The following is an 11,234-nucleotide window of genomic DNA, read 5'->3' on the forward strand; positions in this document are numbered from 1 at the left end:
AGCTTCAGCCTGGATGAATTTCAGTTATCTCCTATTCCTTTTGCGCTCTCCTTTGCTAGATTTCTTTTACACTGTTGAATTTTGATCACATTTCCTTAGAGTATTTTACATTATTTCAAAGCCACTTATATTAAAAGAAAATAGCTTTGTTTCTTGTGATAGTACTTACACTTCTGGGTGTTTACATTGAATGACAGTGCTTTAGCTAAGTGTTCCCTAATATCAAATTTACTTGCTTTACTACTTCTCATTTGGCATACAAGTTCATGGATAGCCCTTTTCCATATTGCCTCGTCAGCAAACCAAAAGGATCAATCCCACTCCCTTTTAAAGCCAATGGTAGAAATCCTTCTGATTTACGTAGGAGGAGGATTGAGGCTTCTTGTAGATGTTCCTAGAAATATCTTCATGTTCCAGAGCTGCAGTTCTTCTCCCAAACAGTACTTCTGCATTTTTCACAAGTCTCATGAAACCTCTCCTGCTGTTCTACAGATGTACAGCAGCACACATGATTCACCTAACAGGCAAAATGAACACCTAAATAACTCCTCTCTATTTCTTACCATCATTCTTTACCATTACCATTGACCCTCTTCCTGCACTGCTTTTTGCTATCCATTTGATAAAATGTGCATTCTGGTATTTTTAGTTCCATATGATGTTTGTCCTTCAGTCAACCTTTGATATATTGAGGGGGTAGGATATGTGGAGAAGTGTATGTGTGATATTTTTTTTTTAAAGTAATCACTGTTTTCTAATGTCTTCATGGAGGTAAAAAGGCAAGCCAGTCTTTGCTATCTGTGTAGCAGTTGCATATCAAGGCTTATATATGTAGATAAAACACAAATGACTTCACTAAATAAAATCTGAGATCTGTCTTTAATGGCTAGGCTTCTGCAATGATGGTCGCAGTAAAAGCCTGAAACTGCCGTCAATAAAACAAATATAAAGTTGAATCATTTTATTTTCTGTCCTGTAACAAAAAGCCATTTCTGGGAAGAAGAGACTTAAATTGTTTTGTGTCAGCAATGTATATGAAGTTGGCTTCTGTGTTCAGGAGGGGAAAAAAAACTAGAGGCAGAAGGCAAAGGAATCAAGCAGTATTTTGAATTCTTTTTCTTTTCTACACAACATGTCTGTGAACCACTTAATTCTGTATCAGCATGGGTTTTAAAAAACAACAACAACAACAAAACCCCCTACATAATAGAAACAAAACAATGAACCAGTCTCAACTTGAGACTTGAATGATAAATTAGTTCAGGGATTTCTACAGAAATTACCATTGTATATACTTGGGAACACTGTTGTGCAGAACGTATCTTCCTCTAGCTTGCTTTGACTGATCAGCTACACAAGTAGACAGCAAAAGTACACAAGATCAGCAAAATGTATCAAGTAGAGGCTCAACAGGGATGGAAAAATTGTGATCCTAGTAAAGTCCTAAACTTTCACTGACTTCAACAGAGCCAGGGTTTCACCTGAGGAGCCAGGAGCCATTCCTAATTGTCCTGGGTGCACACGTGGAGCTGAGTGGGGAAATTGATATAAACTGTACTAAGATACTGCAACTAATGATACATAGTGGTCACAATAAACATTCAAGAAATCCGTTTACTCTGTAGGAAGGGAATGCAGCAATAAATGGATATTATATATATGTAGACAAACTGTCTTTTGTAGTGACCATAGGGATACTATAGTGGTAAATAAACTAAAATTCTGTGTTTAAAAAGAACTCGCTTCCACAGTGGCCTCAGAGAAATTTTATTCCTCATTACCAATCTTATTGCTGGAACAGTAAGTTCATTTCTAAGGCTTCAGGAAAGCAAGACACTTGGTACGGAGGTCCTCTGAAGGTCCAGGAACATTATTCCTCCAGGAGGACAGGATCCACTTGCTAACTAACTGCTCAGTGTCATCCCTGCAAAGTTTTTGCTTCTTGACAAGCAGCAACAGCAGGAGGGTTCAGATCAGAAATCAGGCTGCATCTTAGGTCATGAGTAATTTTAAAAGGCTGACTCATATATGGTGTGGCCACATAAATAAAACATGTATTAGCTGCCCAAGGTAGAAGGGATGTGAGCATAGTGCACACTGCATGCCGCAGCTATGTATGTATTGAAGGAACAAACACTACAGAATAATTACGGTGTCGTTGTATACTCCAGACAATATGTAGTATGGACACAGTTAATGTGACCTGAACAATATGGATGTGGGTTAGCCCTTATCATTTGACCACAATCAAAGCCTGGACCACACAAGACAATGTAGATACGTTACTGTATTCAAATGTGTTAAGTCAAATATACCATAGGCCAGGCAAGGAACAGAATACAACAACTATGAACCATATGTTGGTTTTGAGCTATCTCGTCAAACTAACATTAACATAAAGTATTGTATCCTATAATGATACAGAATGCATATAGATATTATGTTAATTATGGACCAAAATGTCCATCTGGAGCATCTTTGCTTTGTTTAATCTAAGTGTTTCCAGTTCAGACATATGGGAGTCTGGAAATCACTTTACCCTTGCCAGTGTATATAGTAGCTGTTTCTGGGTTTTATTGCATTTCCTTTGCAGCTGTGATTTGTGGCCATTTGCATTTTTGCTGACAGGTACTAAGAGTAAGTCAATATTTATACAGTACTTCTTCTATGCCTTCCTTTTACTAGAGATTTCACCGATCGTAATGAGCTGCTTCTTCAGAAAATGAAATACAATTTGGGTGCACATGCCAACAATAATTGTACTTGTCAAAAGAAATGTGATAATTCATACGGGAAATCATGTTTTACAATTTCTTTCATTTCATGGGGTTTAGAGTAGATCAGGAAAAAGAAAAAAGTTACACTCTTTAGGCAAAGCATGCAGAATGGTATAGAAAGGCAATTACATGCAAAGCTTTTAAAAATGTGTTGGTGTTTCCTGCTCATGGAAATGTACTTGAGACTTCAACAATAAAAACACTGCACGAGAAGTTGGGAAAAAAAGTGATTATACTTAACTGTTGCATACTATACTTAATTTGATTTAGTTAGGAACTATTTTAAGATTTTTCTGGAAATGCTGCTGGGAGCAAGTGTAATGTAGCATATAAAAGAACTTTCCAGCTGCAGAGGGTGAGATTCAGTTCTGTCATTCCTTGTAGCTCTGGGCTAATTCGTTAAATGAGATTTGTTCCTTATTGACAGCTATATAAGTGAAGTCTGAATCTGGGCCAGATCTTGTATACCAAAATCCACCACAATTTTAAATTCTGATTTACAGTAACCACAGTCAAATTACTTTTTAACAGTATCAGCCCATTGCTCTAAAAGCAAAAAAAAAAAACCAAATCACAAACCCAACAAAACCAATCAACCAGTAAAAATCAAAAAGTTACTAACACAAGATTTTTTCATTTTCACATTTTTAATTGTCATTTTCATACCAACCAAGATGTGTTCTTATAACGTTGCTTGGACAAACTGACGCATTGTATGAAGCATATAATTCCGATGCGTGAGCCTGGCTGGAGGGGAGTGCAGAGAGCTCCCACACTCGGTTACTGTACGGAAAGCCTAGCTAGGGTCCAGGCGAGGCTCAGGCACAGTGGCTTGGCTCTGAGCCTTCACTTGCGTGTCAGCTCCTCCAGTGAACCTCTTTGTGATCCATCCTACTCTGGCGGTGTCTTGATGCTTTGTGGTACCCCCGTTTACTGGAGGCATCTTGGTTAGTGACAGAGGAGTGGCTGATTCTCTTCAGATATGTCTGAAAACTGCATGTAGTACAGGAAGAATGCGTAAATGTAAATTCATTACTCAGGGCCATATCCAGCCTTTGCAAGAATACAGTCAGGATGAGGGTTTGCACTCGGCTTTTTTGGGGATTTTTTTGTTTGTTTTGGTTTGTTTTTTCTCAGTGTTCTGCAAAGCAATATTCTCATTGTACGATCCAAATATAGGAGAAGAGTCAATAAGTCAAACACTGTCTGTCACAGTGTTCCTCTTGGAAATACAAAGAAAATTAATACCTTGTTTTGCCCTGGAATGATCTCCTTGAATTTGGTCAACGCATAATACGGGTAATACATGTGACCTGGAACTGAGAAGAGACTGTGCCCGCTTTGCTTTATACATACTGATTATATGGGATTTTTGCCCTGCAAAGGAGAAGCTTAGCGATTCAACAGTCTCTTGAGGTTTTTATAACTGCAATGTTCCCTGCCTAGAAATGGAGTTCTGCAGCAGAGAGAGGAAATGAGCAGCAACAGGAGGCTTTAAAGAAAACAGGACGCGGCAAAGAAGAACAGGAAGTTTAAAATGAAGATGATGATAAACGCAGTTCAGAAAAATGACTACGTACTTTTCATCAAGTCTGATAGAGATTTCTTTGCTCAGCAAGGAAACTTATCAACGGTGCAATGTAACAATCATGGTAGGAGATTCTTTGTACTCAATACCTTTTAACGCGTAAAGGAAAAAAAAATGGCTTGTGGGTTAAGTCTTATCAAACTCTGCTATAAGCTCTTGGTTTTGTTCAACAATATAAAAACACAGAAGATGCAGAATGGGATCTTTTTTGTACTTTAATTTTTATTGTCAGATATGAAATGTGAGCAGTTATATATGAAAATAGTTGTGCTGACTGGTGTATTTAAATGTTAGTATGACCATAGTAACCTGCCCTCTTTTCTATTTCAAGGGCACTTTTCTAAGAACAGAGCAAGTTTCCTCCTTCAGAGAGAAGGTCTCAAGCAGTATACAGTGACTTAAAGCTGATATGATAATATATCCCTAAAGAACCCAGCAAATAATTTTGAAAAAAACAGCTAGTTATACTGAAATTTCATGTAGCAAGACCTCTGGAGATGTAATCTTAGAGTTTAGAGCTCTTAAGAGTACTAATCATCAGAAGAACTTGACAGCTCTGTAATTTTGCTCTGTGGGTTCCTGTGGTGTATTAGTAAGGTGATTCATAAAACAAGTCAGCTACAGATTTAGGATTAGAAATATCTGGACTAAGAGGAAATAGCTTTTAACAATTTTTTTTACATTTATATGGAGCCAGATTTGCTATTGGATTTGAGGAGCATATACCTAGAGAACAGTATCCCCTGTACACTTATAGGCAGTCTGATTTATTACCAATACATTTCACAATGTTACAGAATTTATATTAGAATGTAGTTTTAAGTGAAGGCAAAGTGAAACCTCCTTTGGTCCTGCAAAAGGGCATAGGAAGAAAGTAGAAAGACTAAGTTTTTGCCCTGTTATTGCTCTTTGGGTTCTTAAGAACTCATTCTTGCGTTATCTTTAAGATCCCATTTTGCAAAGAGATGTCCATATTGCTCTGTTATCTTTTTTTCATAATTATATTCAGCATTTGAGGTACCAGTAACTTTTGCTTTAAGCTTGATAGGTAACATGATTATTATTTTTTCCTTCATTTTACTAGTGTTGGTGATTCATGAAATAGCTGCAAGTGATGCATCTGATGCTGCCACACTGTTGGCAGTATTCATCTGCCACCAAGCTGGGTGTAGATACCAAGGGCGTAATAACAGTTTCTGAGAGAAAAGAATTTGAGAAGAGTATGTATGTGATTTCTGAATGCATCATTTGTTCCCTGAACCGTGCCCTATGCTTTTTAAATGGTGGCACTTAATTCTAGCCAGATGCTACAGGAAATAAAGAAGAAGAAATCCACAAATGAAAGCATTTTGATTAGAAATTTCTCCTTCCCTACCCAGATGGCAGAAAGGTTGCTGTCCTACCTGTTTCCCAGCTGGTTTGGGAGAGAAAAGAAGACTCATCAAACACTGCTAGAGCTTAGAGAGATATCAAAATTGATTTTCAAGCTATCTTGACAGTTTGGAAATACATTCAGCTGGATCACTAGGAGACTAAATGAATTTGGGACATCATCAGTAAGTCCATTATAATTTCCCCGTCTATTACATAAAGCAACAGGGAACAAGAGCAGCTCATTTAGAACCATGTCTTCCAAATTCAGCAATAAAAAGTGAAATACCATCTTTTTCCATTCCTAATGCCTGCAGGAAGTAGATAAGGGAGAGCTTCATGTCTTCTCCATCCATTTACATTCCTTCCTCCTATTATCTTTTAGTTGCTTTAGTACTTCAGGATATTATGTTGCATTAAACAGTAGGTCTTTCCACTGTATGACCTTCACAAGGGTTATACAGTGTTTTCCAGCCTTTTTAGTAGGTGGACTGGATTAAATGAGAAGGGGTCTTTCTCTGGAGAATAACATATTGCTAAATGGGAGTGAATGATGTATGAACTGCTCTCCAAGGAATTGAAGTAGGTAAGAGGAGCACAGTGCTTGAAATGAATGATCAGCATATGGAAACTGGGAAAGTGAGGAGAGTCGAATCTAGCTGTTTTTGTGTATGAGGGTCAATGGAGTTTCTTTAACTTACTTGACAAATAAAAATAGATATTATTTCTTTTTCCCTCCATAGAACAAAGGTATTAAGCTCCTTCTTCAGAGAAAGTGGGGAAAAAAGCAATATGAGCATTTTAAGCATGTAAGAGATGTGTAAATAAGGTCAATAATTGGTGTGTGTGTATGCATGAAGATGAGGGAGACAGGGGTATACACTCATTTTTCCTCCAGCATTTGGGAGATGGTGGATATTAGCTAAAGAAACTTTGTAGCTTGCTGTTGCGGATGAGTGATTTAGATCACTTAAAGAATCACCGTCAAAGGTATTAGCAAAAAGTGGTTTTAATAGGAATTTATAAAAGTGAAACTTAACAAAGTTTGATGGCAAGATTCACTCCATCACTTCCTACGTGAATGAAATATACAAAGCAAAAATTGAGTTAGAATTGAGTTAGAATGATTTATACAGAGACCAAAGACGCAAAAGGGTAAGGGAGACCCTCCCGTTGAGTCATGAGGTTCAGAGAAGACCCCCTTGCTTTCTAAACTCCTGAGGGAGCTTAGGTGCAGCTAGGTCCAATCTTAGTCTTAGACTTGGACAACGGTTTATGTCTAATGGAAGAAATACAAAGAGTAAGGAAATCCTCCCATTGAGTCACGAGATTCAGAGTTAGACCACCTTGCTTTCTAAACTCCTAATGGAGCTTAGGTGCAGCTGGATCCACTCCTAATCCCAGACTTGGTCAATGGTTTATGTCTAAGGGATTATATGTGTCTAGTAGGAGTCTAAGGTTCATTCACCGTTTAAGGTGGATCACAAGATTTTTAGCAACACTTAATCATTGACTAATTTAACATTTACAAAGTAAGTTAATAGAATTTACCACAATCACAACAGTGACTTAATTACAGATTCGAGATGGTCATATTTATACTATACTTGCTATCGGGTACCTCCATCAATTCACACACATACGCAGACAGACACAAAGATATATGTATGTATAAAGGTATACCTGTTAAAAATTCCCCTTGAGTTCAGTGAAATATTCACGTCAAATATCTCGGCATTTCTCAATGGGAGAGGTTGAGTCTTGAGGAGTGAAGGGTTTCAGCCCGGGTCAGCTTTCAGCGACGGTCCTCTGAACTTCGCAAACTTGAGAGTCTGTGAGCTGTGAGAGGCGTCCCACTCAGAGGGAGATACTGGTGACAGCCCGCTGCAGTCCAGGAGAGCTCAAAGGGCCTCACTTAAGGACCGCTGTGTATAGGGTCACAAGATGATTGGTTTTAGTCATCAGTAAATTTCCATCCTGGCCACAATCCAGAACAGTAACAATGGTATAGTTCCACTATAGTTCCAGGTAGGGAATATTCCAAGGCTGTCAGGGGATTATGAATTATTCCCGCTTTCGTTCCCCACCTTGGCCCAGCAACAGGAGTTCCTGGTACGGTCAGTGCCGCTCCCCACCTTAGCGGTGCAAGTGTTCCTGGTAATGGTCAAGGGACGCTTAACTACCCAACTCATTACACAAAGGCTAAAGCCTAACGGGAATTCCTGAGATTGTAGAGTGGTCTAGGGAAGGGGGGGAAATGCACCCCCACACCTGCATATGTAATAGATAACCTTTTGTGTCTTTAAATTACAAATGTCTAGAATAAAAACAGAGGTCCAAATATTCTTGTACATTTTAAAAATTCCAAACTGAATTTAATCCAATGTAATCCAATCTAGTACTAAGACTTTCACCTGTCCTTGAATGCCTGATCATCACTGATAAGAGAAGAATCTTTTAATGTATGTAATTAATTCATGTAGTAAGCACCAAATCACTCTCTAACTATGTAGAAATAAATCACAGAAGTAAAAATCATTTGGGTAGAATAACCACTTATCAGGCAAATGATTAAAGAATTTTAAAATAAAATTTAAAATAATTGGAGAATTAAGTAACAACAAAACCATCGAGAAAATGAGGGAAAACTTGTATTTCAGCATTATGGTTCAGAACCTTTCCTTTTAGTGATGGAAGACTGCGAGCCAAGATAAAGCAAATTTTATGGCAACTTCTGGGATAAAGTCTGTGCACATAATATAAATCTAGATGAAGGAGAGCCATATGCAATTTTAAATAAAAAATTGCCTTTGAAGTATTAGATGGCGGGATGAGCCACCTACCTCAACAGAGTGACAGAAGCAGTGCACAACATTACAACACTATCATCTGTTATGATGATAAGTGGCTAGCAATATCAGATACTGACTCTGAACATGATCTTTTGAGTAGAGCTGTGGAAGCTTTGGTATCAGAACCATGTGAAATGTTACTTAGATTTTAATAGAAAAGCAGAGCTCTTAGGTTTGCACTGACCCAGGACAAGCAAGGCCAATGTCCTGGTGACGGATATGGTGACTTGTCTCATTCTCATAGGTCATTTGCTAATGGGATATAATTAGTGATATACTCACCTCTTCAGGACGCAGGGCAAGAAGATCACCATCTAGCATTTCAGCTATTTCAAGGGAAATAACTGGTTAACAAACTTGCTATATTTTGATCCTAAGTAAATCCATGTACGATGTAAAAAAAAAAAAAAAAAAAAAAAAAAAAAAAAAGCACTTGGTTAGTGCTTAGATAAGTATAGAAATATTTCGGGGTTCAGCTGTAAGTATAACTACCAGAAATTCACCTTTGCAACTTTGGCTTATTTGTCTTCCCAATGACTGTTATGTATTACTCACAGTGACTTTGATTCAACTATTTTTCCTTTTGATGTTAGAAAGGGGTGGTGAAAGGCTATCTGAATATTTCAAAGGCTATTTTTCTCAGTCCCCCTTATCTATATTAAAAGAACTCTAGCAGGAATGTGTTACCTGTCCATTCTGAACTCATCCTTAAACGTGCTAGTTTTTTCAGTTTCCATTCATTACCATTTGATAGAAATCCATAGGTTTATGGATTTAGTTTGTGTCTAAGTAGTCCAAAACCAGTGCAATTGTGGGCCATTTTCTCCCTCATCAGGAACCTCTTTGCTGCACAACAGTCTTCGTAAAGCAAATACAAAAAATACAAGGAAGCATTTTGAACAATTTCCATCCAGAAGATACTTTTCAGATGATCTGTTGGTCTAGATTTAATATCTCCAAAACTTCTCAAACTATTCTAATACACTATGCTCCATTCTATAAAGCATATTTTGTGCTCAAACTGGGCTGCTTTGAAACTTTTGTTGCAGGCAAATAAAAATTTTTTTCAGCATTACTCTCTCACAGCATGATGACTGTCTGAGAAAGGCGTAAGTTAAAATTTAGAATTAAATTTTCAGAATGGACTTCCTGTTCACCCTTCCCCTCCCCCTAACAACTTGTCTTTTCTGCAGTTGATTGGTATTTATTGGGAGCCAGATACTTCTCTGAAACGGCATCAGTAGAATTCTGCCTTTAGCATTGAGTATGTACACATACACCCCCCCCGCCCACAGCCTGATATTTGGATGGGAATACATAAACCCTTTCATTTTAAAAGCTACCAATTGTTATTGGCTGCACACAAATTTCTTAGATGCTTTCCTTTCCAACAAAGGGAATCAGAAGAGTCAGGACTAGTTTATCATTTTGACATTATTCTGACGGTGTCAGTGCTAAGGACCACTGCCCCAGGTGACAACACCATTGTAACATCTGTGAGCTAGCAGGTATTTTGTGTAGGTCCATATGCATCCTTCTTTTCAGTTTCTTCTAGATGCACAGAAGAAAGGAAAAGGCTTCCTTCCATGTTGTCAGTGAGGCTAGTTAAGCCACAGGCTTCAGGTTTCAAATCAGGTATTTTTCCTAATCATGGCATAGTCTAATGAGTAAAACACTCATTTTTTCCCTTTAAATTACCTTTTAATAAATTTGCTCAGGAATCATTTAGTTATACATGATGACTTTAAAACCCTTCCTCTCTTCTCCGATTCCCTTGCCACCTCCAGAAGCATGTAACAACAGTAAAACCTTCCGTATCTTGTCTCCAAATCTTCCAAGAGTCCCTTATCTCCTTCTAACACACACAATAGCAAGAAAGGATCTGACTCACTTGGAGTACAAGACTAAATAGATTGTCGATGTCTTATGCACACTTTCTTCTGTGCAAAGGTTCAGTTAACACCAGTTAGTCACAGAAGCCAGCAGAGAGGAGAAAAAGCCAGTTTTGCTGTGGAGAGAGGAGGAAAAAACCAAACAACCAAAGAATCAGATCAGACACCAGAACAGGGAAATATTGGCACGTCACAGGAACAACTCCTGGCGTTTGAAGGACCTGTGCTGCTTTTGCTGATATGTCAGCTTTGCCTGTGGTTCCTATAGTCATGCTTGCTTCCAGACATGCTCGTCACTAAAAAAAAAAAGTGTTTCAATTGTTAAATAAATGAGGAATATGAATTTTCTTTTCAAACAGGGAAAGACCATAAAAGAAAAGACAAAAAAATTACACTGAACGACAAAGCCTGTGAAACTAATGTCCCAGTCAAAAGGGTAAAACAAACTGCATAAGCATGATGAGTGTTGTAATTTTTTCACTTTGAATTTTGGATTTTCACTTTCAGTCCTGATTCACTGTGTATTCATACATGTGTATGTAACATGAAATTCAGGACAATCCATTGTCCTGGAGTTAGTGAACAGCTGTTCATTAATAAAGTTAGTGAACAGCTGTTAGGGACTTCAGATAAAATCTACATGAATTTAATTTTAGAAATATCAGTGTCTTAATGTATTCTGTATTTTTAAAAGTTCTTAGCTTTCACAAGCCAAGTCACTGCTGTAGCATTTTTATAGATAATTGTTATGTCA

General features: G+C 37.8%; 1 long non-coding RNA gene across 1 annotated transcript; it reads right to left on the bottom strand.

Annotated features, from left to right (window-relative positions):
* Positions 1-2,875: 2,875 nt before the first annotated feature.
* Positions 2,876-10,550, bottom strand: LOC142081962 (uncharacterized). The gene is made up of 4 exons (XR_012673523.1): positions 10,480-10,550; positions 8,871-8,914; positions 7,420-7,890; positions 2,876-3,763 (listed from the first exon to the last, which is right to left on the bottom strand). It is a non-coding gene; the product is annotated as an uncharacterized LOC142081962 (long non-coding RNA).
* Between the last annotated feature and the right edge of the window lie 684 nt (positions 10,551-11,234).

This window comes from Calonectris borealis, chromosome 4 (genome assembly GCF_964195595.1).
Source record: "Calonectris borealis chromosome 4, bCalBor7.hap1.2, whole genome shotgun sequence".
Taxonomy (NCBI): domain Eukaryota; kingdom Metazoa; phylum Chordata; class Aves; order Procellariiformes; family Procellariidae; genus Calonectris; species Calonectris borealis.